Here is a 15,700-nt window from a genome sequence, read left to right on the forward strand (position 1 = left end):
TAATCTTGGAGAAGATCTTGGCATCCTGAAGACTATCAAGAAGCTCATCTATTCTGGGAATATGATATTTGTTCTTGACTATTGATTGATTCAACCCTCTGTAATCAATACATAGCCGAAGTGTTCCATCTTTCTTTTTCTGGATCAGTATTGGTGCTTCCCATGGTGAACTGCTAGGACGGATGTAGCCCTAATCTAGTAGTTGCTTGAGTTGTTCCTTCAACTCAATTGCTTCCGATATAGACATTCTATAGGGTCTCTTCGCAATTGGCGCAGCTCCTATTACTAGCTTGATCTCATGATCTACTTTTCTTTGAAGCGGGAGTTCTGTTAACTCTTCAGAAGCTACGTCCACGTATTCCTTCAGCCAAGTGACCAAATCACTTTACTTCTTTATCAATATTCATAGTCAAGACAATCGGAAAAAAAAAGTTTTATTCCATTCATATCAACATAGCCCTTTCGAGGTACAATTATTTCTTGGGGCGATGGAACAAGTTGATACATTAATTCGAGGAGAATAAGATATTGTTGCATTCAGCTACAGGAACTGAGTAGTAGTACGGATTGGGGTCATCGATTTTCAGGAATCGATAGTTCATTGGAAGATTAGGGTATCTCTTCCTTCGATATCCATTCTTCTCATGATGCCCCAAAACCTTGATTCGGTCGGCAGGGATTCTTTGAATCACTTCCCCGTACACATACTTATTCTGGTTAACCCTTCGACCTCCAACCTGTAGGGTCGCGTTTGCGTGAGCCTCAACAAAGATGAACAGCTTCACGATCTTCAAATCCTCCATCCACTTGATTCTCTTCAAGTTAATTTGAAGGTACGCAGGTCGATGGGCAGCTATGTAATAGATCCCTGAAACACCCATCCATCTCCGTTCCATGTATACAGGCGATGGATTGTAAATGCGGTCTAGGATGTTCATCATCTCAACCCTTTGTCGATAATCCGTGGAATGCATCGTGGTCATAAACATGACTCGGAACACTAAAAACCTATTCCATGCTTCATAATTCTGCAAGACAGCATTGAAAGTAAGGAAATGTTTGGGACAATAACATTTGCTTTACTTCTTCTTATTAAAATTTCTCTTAAAAAAAGTCCTTTGTTGGTCGGCTCTGATACCAACTGTAACGTGTCCACTAGAATCATCCAGGACACGTCTTAGCAATCCATCAGAAAGGATGTCTAGAAAACTCCGCCCGGCACTCCCATGGAATGTTACGGGTTTTGCAATCTAGGTCTTCCCATGTCTGCCACGTAGCGGAAGTATCCTGGCCGTTCCCACTTAGGATCGACCTGAATTTGGGTTTTCTTGTTTGGTCATTAGCTAGCAGCAACTAGCGTCAGACCCGAGTGAACTACTTTACGCAGAAACGCCAGGTCCGAAGCGGATTCACGCTGCACTTGGTTCAAGGAGAATGGGAACGAGAAGGATGAAAAACTCAACCTCTCTGCCATAAGGCATAGTCCCATTCCGTTCCCCTAAAACAGCATAAATTGGGTAAAATATAATTCTAGGTCATTGCTTTCGATGAATCTCCCGCTGCTCTTCGAGATTTTTGAGAAAAGTTCCCAGCTAACCGGGACCACCCAACCGTAGGACGGACCCATGGCCCATCCTCCGCACGTTCCTCAGTTTGTTTTAGTTATGTAATTATCTAACACATTAATTTGACATATAACAACCAGCTTCTTTAATTAACCCTGTTAAGCACTGGTTCCTTCACGTAATCTTATCACGTGACATAGAAAAACAATATCAAACAACTTCTTTATTATCATTTCATCATTTTATCTTTGAAATACAAGGAGTTCCGCCCGTAGGCTTGTCCATAATCCGCCCGAAGGCTTATCCAGTAATCCGCTAGGGATCACTATTCCAAGCTTCTGCCCGTAGACTAGTATGCGGGCCTCAAGATCCAATCCCGAGTCACGTTAGCCTCTTGTGCAGGACCCGGAAGGCGAGGGATTTACGGCCAGAGCCCCCCGGCACCCAAGCGTCCTCCTGCTCCAAGTAGAGCTCAACGGAAAGACCTCTCGCGGCGGGTTCGGTCCACGTTCCCGGCGCGGTCAACAACCCCCTTGGTTAGGGTCAGGTAGGCAGTCGGGGGTAACTGAAGCTGCCTCTCCCTTCAGGCCTTCAACCTGAAGCATTTAGATATCTTTTCATTCTTTAGTTCCTTGAGCAAACAATGCAAACAGTGCTTTCTAAACTATTACAAGCACAATCAATTTCAGTGGTCGTTTATTTGGCCAACTATTAAAAAGTGAATCTTTCTCTCCGAATGCATCCAGCATTCGATCTGGGATCAAATTGCGACTTGGCAAGATCCCCAAGGGTTTGTTTGTTCACCCTTTTGTCCTTGGGTTAGGGCCATACCTTGTTAACCCAACTTAACCAATACCTTAGGTTTTATTAATAGTAAATCCTGGCGACCATGTCGCTTCAATTTATTGATTGGTCATTTGCTTCCAGGCAAATACCTAACTCTCCTTTTTCTTGGCAATTATTCCCCAAGAAAGGTGATGTAACATGATGATTACTCATCCTCTTGTAAGTTAAATTTGCGCAATAACTTGCCAACCTCATTTCAAGAAATGGCAAAACTCTCTTGTGAACAAATCACAAGTCTATGCGATGTTGCAACTTTTTGCACATGTGTTGCATCTATTCCACGGGATCATTTCACCCATTGAATGGCGTTTTCTGGTCACGGAATTACCTCCAGCCGAGAAGCAGGGTTTAGGCTGTCTTCTTACCCAACCCATTCCTAATTATATTAGGCCACGGTCCTAGGAATTTCCAACTCAGTCGGAGTTTCATCATTTGAACGAGTGATCCTTAGGATAGAAACCTTAGATCGTTTTATGGATGAGCATCCAATTGACTCAACATTTCGTGAATGTGGGTATGATCTTTGGGTTTGAGGGTTTTGACTTGGCAACAAGTGTAAAACTAGGTCGAATCCTTATCGCGCTAAACCCTAGTTAGCACTTGGGATATTTGTCATATCGACTGAACCATGCCCATATGAATCCCTTGTGGGTTAGGTGATTTAGACAACTCAATATACTTGTCTTGCGACAAGGATGAACCTTTCCTAGAGATAATAAACTAGATCTAAAGGAGGAAAAATAGTTACAACTACACCAATACATGTAAACATGCGATTCATTGCTTCTACGCATCACATGGTTCACAATAACCCTATCTTTCCTTGGTAAAGTAAAAAAGCATGATAATCTGGATACTAACTTTCCTAGGGCCTACCAGGACTTACATCAAATAATCATGCCTACAACCTTGTTGTCAACACTTTAGAATCTCATGCTTTGATAAACCATGCAACCTTTCCCTAACTACATCTCTTGATGAATGAAGTTCTTACGTATGATGAATGTGCAACATGCAATCCTTTCCTAACTACACGTAGTTAAATGAGATTCATGCCAATTGAAGCTAGAGTTAACCTATTTAATGCAGCCCCTAGAATTATTTCCATGCTTTGCTATTTCCTACGGGTGATAACGACTTCCTTAATGAATCATTACCAAGAAGATTTATCTAAAAATGTGACATGCCATTAATCTTTCCATGCCTAGTAAAAATGTGTACCTCAATAATTTCAACCTTGTAATGAGGCAACAGTTGTCCTAGGCTCGTCACTTTTGAATGCACAAAAGGAAACTTATTGATAAGGTCCTAAAAATGCATAGACACCTTATGTTCTTTTCATTCATTCCATTGAACGTACCAATGACCAATTTTCATATCTTGAGCTAATTCTAGTAAATGTTCAAATAGCCAATTCATTTTCCAATTGCGTTTAACTTGACTAGGTGAATTTAAACATGCATGGGTGCTTCCTAATCCATGAAGTTATCGTGACTAATTCAATACTTTTGTGTGGAATCCAAATAGATAAAACCTGGACTTGTGGGCTCCGGGAAATATCCACGTAAATACTAGGAGAAGATCCTTCCGTAGGCCCGCCGACTTGCAACCTCTTGGCCATTGTGGGCATAATTTTGGACTTCCAGGTTGCCTTTGTCTTTACACGATTTGGTGAATTTACTCACCTTGGTACGCAGCCTCAAGATCTTTACCTTTCTCCCTCGTATGCAGGAGATCCCTTCCGAAGTACGGATCCTTGAGAATACCGGCTTGCGGGATTTGGGCTTATTGGAGGCCTTGTGGGATTGGAACTTGGATTGTGGAGATGGTCCTTTTACGAGAGAGCTATGGGAATGGAGGCTTTCTAAGCTTCTTCTTCTTCTTTTAAAATCCCGTGGTGGCCACGCGAAAATAGGGCTTAAGGAAGCTGGGATTTTTCCCCCTCGTGCGCAAGAATTCTTCCACAAAAATGGGTTCCCTTGAAAACCCGCGGTGGCTAGTGGGAAGGGACTTATAGATGGCTTGTGTGAATGGGGCTTATGAAAGCCCCCTTAGAAGCTTCTTAAAAGAAGCTTCTGGCTATGACCAGAACCCACGTGGAAGAGGGAGGGGGTAATAATGAGGTGGAAGCTGACATCGATTGGGGGGGGAGGGGGAAGAAAGATGGACTTGTGAGGGAGATGGCGGTGGCCTGACGGCTTATGGCGGCCAAAATGGCAGTGCTGGCGGCTGGTCTGGGCGGTGATAGCCAGCGGCCTGGCAGTGTATACAGCACGGCAAGATTGATTAGAACTAAAGACCAGCCGATAAACTGAAATAATCAATGAACTTAAGGTTTGACCAAGTCGGGTTAATAGGGTACACCTTAACCCAAGATATAGGGAACCTTGCCAAGTTGCAAGTCATCCCGGATCGAGTGCTCTCGACGTATTCGAAAGGAAGGATTAATTCCTTAGCAGTTTGCCAATAAAAACGATCAATGGAAATGTTTGTGCTTGCTATAGATTTTCGAGCACTGTTTGGCTTTGTTTGATCAAGGAATTAAAAGATAAATGGATATCTATACTTTAGGTTGAAGGCCTGAAGGGAGAGGCAGCTTCAGTTACCACCGACTGCCTGCCTGACCTTAATCAAGGGGGTTGTTAACCACGCCGGGCATGTGGACTGAACCCACCGCGAGAGGTCTCTCCATTGAGTGCTACTTGAAGTAGGAGGACACTTGGGTGCCAGAGGGGACTCTGACTGTAAATCCCTCACCTTTCTGGCCCTACACAAGTGGCTAACGTGACTCCGGATTGGATCTTGAAGCCCGCATACTAGTCTACGGGCGGAAACTTGGATTAGTGATCCCTGTGGATTGTTGGATAGCCTTCGGGTAGAGTGTGGATAAGCCTACGGGCTGGACTCTTTGTATTTCATGGATAAATATGATAACCTGTTAATAAGGAACTTGTCTGATATTGTTTTTCTATGTCAAAGTGATAAGATTATGTGAAAGAAGCAGTGCCTAATGGGCTAATTAAAGAAGCTGATTGTTACATGTCCAACTAATGTGTTAGGTAATTAAATAACTAAAACAAACCCAAGGAATTGAAGAGGTAATATAAATCAATAACGTTTATCGTATAATGACGTTAAGAAACCTTTATCCAGGCACAACCCGAGGTATAGGTTCCTAGTTCGCCTCCTACATCAAGTACTACTGTAATCCAGGAGAAGAAGTTCCTTCTCAAGCAGATTAAGCCACCCGAGTTTGACGGGAGAGGCAGGTCCATCCAAGCGGACGCTGACATTTGGATTGAATCCATGGAGGATTACTTCGAAGCAGCCGGTACTGCACCTGCCAAACAAGCTATGCTCACCAAGCTGAAGCTCACCGGCGAAGCTAGGCTTTGGTGGAAGCAATGGTGCAGGGATCAAGGGATCGTGGAGGGATCCGTTACCTGGGAGAAGCTGAAGAAAGCCGTGCAAGGAAGGTACCTACCACCTGTGTATCACTGGTAGAAAATGAATGAGTTCTACGAGCTAAAACAGTTGAGACTCACTCTTGACGCCCACTATACTTAATTTGTCTCACTTCTTAAGTATGCGCCACACATGGACTTGACACAGTAGGTGTCCAAATTTTGTGCTGGTTTAAATCCACCAGTAAATACCCGTCTCAAATCTATGCATCCGTCAGATCTTCAGGACACTCTCATTCGAGTTGCGCCCATAATTCAGGAAGTGCAGGCTAGACCAAGGGGTAACAAAGCTTGGTCTTATAGTGACCCGAATAGAGGAGCATTCAGACCTCAAATGAAGAGAGTTCAAGGTCATAATCAGGGACAAAGAAAGAAAGCAAGGACTAATAACGTCAACAACTTTGTTCCTACTCAAAGCAAAGGCCAAAACCTCCGTTGTTTCCACTGCAACGAACCCGATCACTTCAAGAGGCAATGTCCCAAGCTTGGCAGAGGACATCGCCAAGCGCCTTTCCAAGGAACATGCCATGGTCAAGGAGCCGCTACTCGAGGAACCGCCTGCATTGCCAATAGGCAAATGTGCAAAGAAGAAGAAGAAGAAGATTCCACCATGGAAGTAGAGTTCGAAAGGGTGATAGTCCATGCCGCTCTACACAAGAAAGGGCCGAATCGCCAGTTCTCGATGATTCGGACACCGTCGGACTATCAAGGTAAAAGTTTCAAGACCTTGATTGATTGTGGTAGTACACATTCCTTTATCTCACCAGCTTGTGCAAAAAGATTAGGAATAGCCACAGTAGAAACACCTACCTTGCTTGTGGAATTGGCAAATGGTCGTGAGGTTACTTGTACCAGGCAAACTACTAAGGTGAAATTCTTTCTGGGAGGAAAGAAGACTTCGATCAAATTCAGAGTCATAAATTTAGATATCCATGAGTGTCTACTCGGAATGGATTGGATTAAGCTTAATGACGCAGCACATTCACTGTGGAAAGGGCCAAGTTTCCTTTCAAAACTCTGAAAGGGAATTAGTCACAACTCAAGGTGAGGCTGGAGTGCCAAGAATCCAATTGGCCAAATTATTATGGACAATAGTATGCTATGGCGGTGAAGGAGGATGATAGACTGACGAGAGATGTGGTTGAAAATGGGGTAGAAAAAGGCATGGATGTTGCAATGGAGGAGAAAGTGAATCCTTTTTGTATGTTGCATCATGCATCCATGTAGATGTGGCTTGCTAGGTACAAGTAGGCCAAGAAAGATCAAGTAGAAGCGTGATTAGAAGTTTGATACAGTACACACCATGGACAAATTTGATATGCTAAGGGCATGGAGAAGATGCCACGGTTTATGTCTGCAAGGGTTACATTTGATCGCAGATTCTCACAAACGGGTGGAGATCTCTATTAAAGAGTGTGAATTATTGAGGGGATGTAGTCCAAAGGTGACCGCATGTTTTATAAGCTATTGTATCTAGATTTTATATGTGACAACTAATCTAAATATTTTAATGTACAATACAAAATCTACAGTGCGGCATGGTCACACGAGTGACATTTTCATGTTGAGCGCATCAACAAAATGCGCTCCATAATCGATTATGGTGTCGTGAAAAAGTTTGAGCAAGAGAGCCGATGGCGAGCCATGGATCTAAACACCATTATAGATGAGCTAGAGTATTTTGGAAACTTGCAAAGTGTTATCTTAGTGGATTACGGTAGCTTCTCCATAATCATATTCGATGTACAGTGGTTCAAGTAGTATTGGAAGGAGCTCGGCAACCATTCGATGAGGTCAATATAGATTTCTAAAAATAGATTTCGAGAAAATATGGACTGATCTATGCAACATATTTGCCTTGCTACCCCATTGTGAATATGTGCATGAACTTTTTTTAAAAATGTTTTCACAACGCAAAATAATCACAAATGTTGAATCACTCTTATATGTAATATTGAACATGTAATTTTCTATCCAAACCCCCAATAACTTGGATAGTGGTATGTTTTGCCGTCAGCTCCTCGGAGTGCAAGAGTGTATGATGAATGCAATGTTCCCAACGTAGATGAAGAGAGTATGTAGGTGGAGGGGTCAATACTGTGGAGAGTGGAGGTCGAAGAGGGCTTGGAGTATGTAGAGGGGGCAGATTCGGGTAACGATAAGGGAAAGATGGAAGGCCATGAATTCTTTGAGAATGAAGTTGAATCCTCCTTCTGTGGTGACCTATTTATATACCTTTTAGTGTATGCAGAGTTGTGCCACGAGATTGACATAGGACCATAGGCTAGCTCTTCTTATTGCATCCACCTACTCAATTCATTGATGAATTGCTTTTAAGGATACTTTAGAATATACATTTTAAGTAGCATCATTTTTTAAAGAGTTATATTACCATGTTTTACTTAAATATTTGTTTTGATTATGCTAACATCATTTTGTATCTTTGTAGGTTACATTTGAGGATATTTGGAGAGTAGGATGAGAAAAGAGGAGTTGCAGAAGATATTCACATGTATATCTCCAGATCAGATGGCCCGATTCAAATGTATGGTAGACCAGGAGCTGTCTTGGACACCATCAAGTCCTTCCATCAGATCTATTTCAACACACTTTGATGCTTTGATGTCTAGTAGACGAGGTCGATGCTCTAGACTGGGCCTGGACGGAGGGAGTGGTTCTGGGGGCTATTATGGAGATGTGGATGCTATGAGCCTGTGGTCGGCTCTAGATAGGGGTGCTACACCTCGCTCTCATACAAGTTCCAGAGAAGGTGGCTCAGGTGGGTGTTTTGGAGGCACTAATGTAGTGTCTCTGTCTCATCATCCTTGCGGATATATATTACCTCTAAGATTTGTTACACCTATGGGGACATCTACTCCAGTGACTCAGGCTTGTGCTCAGCCATCCACAGGTGGCACCCCTATATGGGTGCTATTCCAAGAGATACTACCCTCCTGGGTACACCAGATGTACATGGGTCTCTTAGTTATGCCTAGGAGTGCGGTGGTGGGAGAGGACACATATTAGATGTACCCTAGAGGGGTATGGATACCTTGTAGATGAAAGGACATGTATTGTGATCATGAATGATGAGGGGAAAGGAGGGTGATGTCTGGCATAAGAGAGTTGTGCCAACAAGGTTTTAGGCATAACCTCTTGGACCATTGGAAGAATATACCTCAGGGGAGCAAGGATTATATAGTGGAATCCTTCCACAATGAGTTTATGGTACCTACTATATTTCCATAGGGTGGATGATGGAGTGTATACATGCATATATGTCACATAGACGATCGAGAATGCACTCAAGGCACTCAAGAGTGGTACCTCAAAGTCAGAGCGGCTAGATGCAAATGAGTAGTGAAGACTGAGGGAGGAGGCTAAAAATTCTCCAAGACATTAGTGATAGTAGGAGGAGGCAATGAGGACACCATTGGAGGTAGGGGTCGTGCATCATCTAGGGAGTGGTAGCCACAAGACTTATCTAGAGGACTTTGTAGGTTTTTCTTTTGTTTTTCTTGCTTTCTTACTTGCAATATCACTTGTACTAACAATCATATTTCTAACAGTTGTATTCTCTTTTTTTTTGCAGCACTCCGTCACAAACCCTTATCCCGCTGGCTTGGAGACTTGATATGCAGAGAGACATGGTCTCACTGCACTCATCGATAGACTGTATGCACACGGCAGTCCAGTAAGTCAATCATCTTTCTTATTCGTAGTAACTTTTAAGAAAAACATTATATATGGTGGAGTGATGTATAGTTGTTCATTTTGCAAAGTCCGTTTAATGCTCTTTTACATCAGGAGGAGATTTCTGATGGTGAGGATCTGTAGCTTGCGCTTGGATTCATATGGAGTGCACATCCTCTTCTTTTTTGGTCTTGTGACCTGTGCAGGCATCTTCCATGTACTATTCCTTAGATGTACTTATCATCCTTTATATCTTGCGATAATTAGAGATAGAATTTCATGTTAGTTTTGGGTTTCCTCTCTCTCCTTGGTCCCATGTAATGTCATGAGTTTTCATCAGTGGTCTTGTACTTATTCTATGTATCGGCCTTGTGGGTTCAAGTACACTTTACGCTCATCTGGACAACCATTGCGTACCCAAGATGTAATTCGTTTCTAGAATAATATACAACACATGGTGCCAAATGTTTTTTCTCTATAATTGTCGCTATTAACGTTGCTAATTTGTCTGCATGTGTCGCTATTTCCATCATAATTTACGTCACAAACCGCCAAGCCACTCAAATAGCGACACATATAGAGATGATTTTGTAGAGATGCTTATATTGACACTTTTAGCAATGATGAGGACATATTTTTAAATGAAAATTTGAGTCACTTTGAATGTTGGTATGAGGCGTGTATCTTGTAGTGTCCCACATACACACAGGTTATACACATAGGGAAGACACATACTATAGCCCATGCATAGGCTTAGGCTATTTATGGGCCATGCATGTGCTATGCATAGGTCGGTGGGCTATGCATAGGCCATGCATAGACTAGTATATCTAGGATACATACACGGATCCAACATAGGCTATGCATAAGCTATTCATAGGCCATACACAGGCTATACACATGCATCGCATGCACATACACATTTGTGTGGACTATGTATAGTATATATTCACGTGCTCTATATACACAAAGGTTACTCACATAAACAATGCATACACTTTTTGCATATATATAAGCAATGCATATTTCCTCACACCATTCCCTTGAATATTCTAATGATGTCAAGTAATGAAACAGACAGAAAGCATTATGCACTTGCTCAATATGAGAATAAATTAACAACAAATGAATATAAAAAACCAGACCAAACATCAAAATAGATATAGGCACCCATATCTTTCATGTTTTATTGACTCACTCTTCTTAATTCTGTTCTCTTTTCCACAATAGAACAACCTAAGAATGACCCTTACAATTCTTCTAGAGGACCCTACTAGAAGAAAACCATTCCCTTAACTGAGGTAACATTGCAAAGAAAATGTTGGGATGTTGAATGGAAAGTTTCAAGGCAATTGGACAATAGATTGAGTTCCTTCATGAGCTACAGAGTATGAAAAATTCTTCATGACCCACAGAGTATGAAAAATCCTCAAAGAGCCAAAAAAAACCTTAATAGTGGAATACTGTGACTGTCTTAAAAGCCTTAAGTCCTCTTGTTGGATTTTTTTCTTTCTATATTTTATAAGAAACTTTGATACAACAATAATAAGAACTATAGGCTAAAACTCCTTCGAACACTCCTTAGTCCTCTCATCATCATAAGACATCATAAGACAAAGATCATATGGCTAGAAGAAATACGACATTAGAAATTGGAGTTGTAGGGGAAATATTATTTAGAAGAGAAGTATAGTAATAAATTGGTGGTTTAGATAGTTACCTATATGACATAGAAGAATTCAAGGTACATAACACTAGCATGCATATTGTACATATAGACCATATTTCATCATGTTCTAGACATATATTGACTATATTTCATCATGATCAAGGGAATACAATATCTTGTATCCTTATACAACAATAGATTTGTGTGTAGATAGAAAACAATACTTTTTGCATCAAGATGTAATCTTTGAATAGTCCCATAGAGCAATGATCCATATAATTTCAAGATGCAGCCTTTGAATAGTCTTTTAGAAGAATGATCCATATACTCAAGGTGCCTGTAATGTCCCCATTACTTAGTTTATTTTAATAAACAATGTGCATATACATTCCAAAGAAAATTGATTTATGTTGCACATCCACACATGGGAAAAAATCGCAGAATCTCTACAGGATTTACAGGAAGTAGGACTGGTTCACTAGAATAGTCTGAAATCTCTAGTATCATGTTTAGATGACTTAATTTCCACTTTAGATGGATCCTAATATATACTGTGACTTATTTTGAAGGGAACAAGTCATCCAAGATAAAAGATCGATAAGAATAATGTGATTTACAAAATTTATTATTTTCATCTATTTTTTATGGATATTCGCAATTCTGCCCCCTTGATGGCTTGTCGACTAGATGTGTTTTGATCGTTTTAAGTACCCGAACATCTATATTTGGAGTTCATACGATCAAGTTATGATCCAAAAAAGTTGCAGGAGGGTAGAAATAAACAAAAATATTTGTCATTGATGATGTCATCAAAAATGCCAAAAAGCAAGCGCTCTCTCTTTATCCCCCCCTCCTCACTACTATATAAACATGGATAGAGCATCACGTCAAACACATATATACAAAGACACACAACAACCCATGCAAAAGTCCCTCTACTGCTATTGACACGACGAAGCTCTATTGCAAATCAGTCTCTCTCTCTCTCTCTCTCTCTCTCTCTCTCTCTCTCTCTCTCTCTCCACCCCTATGAGAAAGCGCTGCCCGAACCCATGAAGCTTCTTCCATGGCTCTCAAGAGATGTCGAGATATTGAGCGAGGTCATACTTAGAGGCCTCCCCAACACGAGGAAGTAGTCGTCGCTGTTGTTGATGAAACTCAACACAATGTTGAAGCACAAGCAGAAGTTAACCCCGAACCCATTCAAACAAAAGAACCAACCATCCCACAACAAATCAAGGTTGGGACTATAAACCGTAGTCACGATGGATGGCCAAGCAGAGATAATCAGGTTAGTACCTAAGATAGGGATCATGATTAGTTAGAACTTACTTAGACTTGTAAAATCATGTTAGTATTATCAAGTACTTTTTAGGAAGGAACACAAAAATTGATGAAGAGGATAGATTCTATACATTTCATTGACAACTATGTTAAAAATGTCTTATGGTTATGACTGCTTTTTGATTTGTGAATGATGAATTATGGCTCTTATGATTCCCATCATGTATCAAGTAGACTTAGGGTCAAATAAATTCACATACCACGAGGCTATATTTGAGATAATGGAGATGATCTTTATTCCTCCACTTGTATTACAACCTTATCCTAACTCATGGTACATGAAATATTTATGGCCAAGGAATGGGTCACATATAGAGATATATTGTGAGCCTAACATTCTTCTTCATTATGAAGTATGGAGGATTCGATGGGCTGAACAACTAAGGATAGTTAAGATATATCTTTTTTTCAGTGCCTCTATTGAATGGTTACTAGACATTGGGGATGAGCCTGTATCTGAAACCTTATGGGTATACCGGAAAGTGTTACAAATAGTACCACCTGAGAGAGTTGTTGTAGTGCTAAGAAGGCCTTATTTTGGTATTGGATGTTTTGGTTATCCCCAAGAGCCACCACATTATGTTGTTTGCCATGTACATGAGAATCCCCAAAGATATGAGAATATAGACCCTGATACTTTTCATGAGGAAAGGATCCATGAGATGATGTATTGGTAGATCATAGTATGATCAAATATATCTTTGTAAGTACTTTTAATAAATATAAAGTCTCATTATTGTTTTTGAAGAGGGTGAGTTATGAGCTTATGAGCTTATGATGATAATTGAGCTGTTTTGACAAGTTAATGATGAAGTACGCTTTATGTGAGTTATTTTTGAGATCATGTACTCCACTACTTGTGTGCCAGTCAAACATATTGGAATTAAAAGAAAGCATAATGGCTATCTTAGAGAAGACTCGTCTATGGAATTGCTTAAGCTTACGAAAGGGCTAAAACTAGAGCCCAAATCTAGGAAAGGGACGACCCTTACTTGTACTCTATGCGAAGATGTGAAAGTCCATCTCAAGTTGTTAAAATGGCTTGAAAAACTAAAACTAGTTCAATGTTTATTATTTGAAGAACATAGGGTTAATGATACTGTGACAATTACTGGAGTAAGTTACTCATGAATACATTTGTGCATCATGTGGGTTCAAAACAAGGTATTTCTAAAATACTATTTTTATATATTTTTTACATACAAAAGGGTGTAATTTAAAGGGGTTATTTATAGATTGAATAGAAAAGGGTTATGCTTTATTTAGGAAAAATTCACAAATAAGGATATTTATAAATAGGCCTTGAATGCACATGATGTAGAGGATATATATATAGTAACTTCCCTGAGGACAATTAATGGGGAGCCAATAACCCTACATCGTTGGGTGTATAACGAATGTATAAAGGCTATTTCTCCCGATGGGATAACCCTTACACAAGAGTGTAAAGTCAAAAATTTATGAGCTTCCAGAGTATCCCAATCTCCCAAAGTCTTATCAATTCCTAGAGACACCTCGTTTTGTAACAAAGAAGTTACGAAGATAATCAGAATCACCAAATTAGTGCAATTTGATGAAACATACAAGGAACTCTAAGAGAAGAAGTTTCTTCTCAAGCAGACACCAACACCTAGGCTTAGTGGTGAAGGACCCAAGGTGGAGTAAGATGCAAAAGCATGGATTGAGGCTTTGGACAACTATTTCCTAGCTGCTGAAACTATTGCTACAAATCAATCCATGAGTGCTTGTTTTTTTCTTACTAGCGAAGCTAAGCTTTGGTGGAAATAGTTTTGCCGAGATAAAGAAGTACCAGAAGCTTCCCAAACTTGGGAGGAGATAAAAGAAGCTGTGAAAGGATGTTATCTTCCCCCATCTTTTGAATCAATCAAGATGAATGAATTCTACAGCTTACGACAATTAAGCCTAACCTTGGAAGGATACTATTCCAAGTTTGTGAGTCTGCACATGTTAACCGTCACGAACAAGGTGGAAAATCTAGAAAAGCTAAAGCAGAAGACAAGGCCAAGGCAAAGTGAAACGGAAGATGAAGGCATGCCAAGAAAAATCTAGAAACACAAGAAGCCTTTTGTAAAAGAGTGCAAGCGTATCATGATTTAATTTAAGGAGCGCCAGGCTCTCACCGGTGCAATTTGTAAATGTAGACAGGCAGTGGAAAGGAAGCTAGGAAGATAGAAGGACAATGGGAAAAATGGCCTAGGCCATGGTCAGTCATGTAAAAAAGGGGATAAGGGGATGGCCGCCCAAAAGGGATTTAGAATTTTGTATATAAAGTTTAAAAGTGAATGAGAAGCTTATTCTTGTATGTGGCCAAAAGTGGCTCTCTTCTTCTTCTTCTTCTTCTTCTTCTTCTTCTTCTTGCATGTTTGAGCTTGTGCTTGAGAGAGGGAGTGTGAGAGTGTAAGAGAGTGAGTATGTGAGGGCAAGGGACCGGGGAGGAGAAGCTCTCTATCTTCTCCTCTATTCTTCTCTTCTATTCTCTTATCTTGTCTTACTTGCCGATATGGAGCTTGGAGCGTGGAGCTTGAGGATGGAGCTTGCTTGAAGCTTGCACTTGGATCGTGGAGCTACCAGAGTGTGCGGGAGAGGAGGTAGCTCGATCTCCATGGAGGTAAGCTCACTACACCCATAGATATGGATGGCGCGTCGGTTATGTGAGAGGTAGCCATTAGTGCTTAGCTTGGAACGCTTGAAACAATAGGTGGTCCGTGGGTCTTGGCGGTTGAGCGAAAGCTCCCACATTTTGGTTCCGTTACTGAGACCAACGAATTCAAGCCTTGAGTGCTTGCATGCTTTGAATTGAGGATTGAAGTAGGGTTTTCCCTGAATCAGTGCTTGAGGTAGATAGGTAGGAAGCGAGGAAGTTTTAAGAGGTATTCGATCTCCTTAGCAAGTAGATTTTTGTTGTTTTGGACTTCGGAAAGCATGATGGAGTAGTGTAGGTATTTTACTTATAGTTTTTTGTTGCATTTACAAAGGATAGGAGAAAAACATTGGAGAAAACAATAGGGTTTTCTGTTGTTGTATAATAGGCTAAAACAGGCAAAAGAAGGGCAAGAAATTAAATTTTGGGTTAAATGTTAGTAAGGGAAGCAAGATTA

The sequence above is a fragment of the Lygodium microphyllum genome, chromosome 19 (genome assembly GCF_053477565.2).
Source record: "Lygodium microphyllum isolate KBCC chromosome 19, Lygodium_microphyllum_v1.1.10, whole genome shotgun sequence".
Classification (NCBI taxonomy): domain Eukaryota; kingdom Viridiplantae; phylum Streptophyta; class Polypodiopsida; order Schizaeales; family Lygodiaceae; genus Lygodium; species Lygodium microphyllum.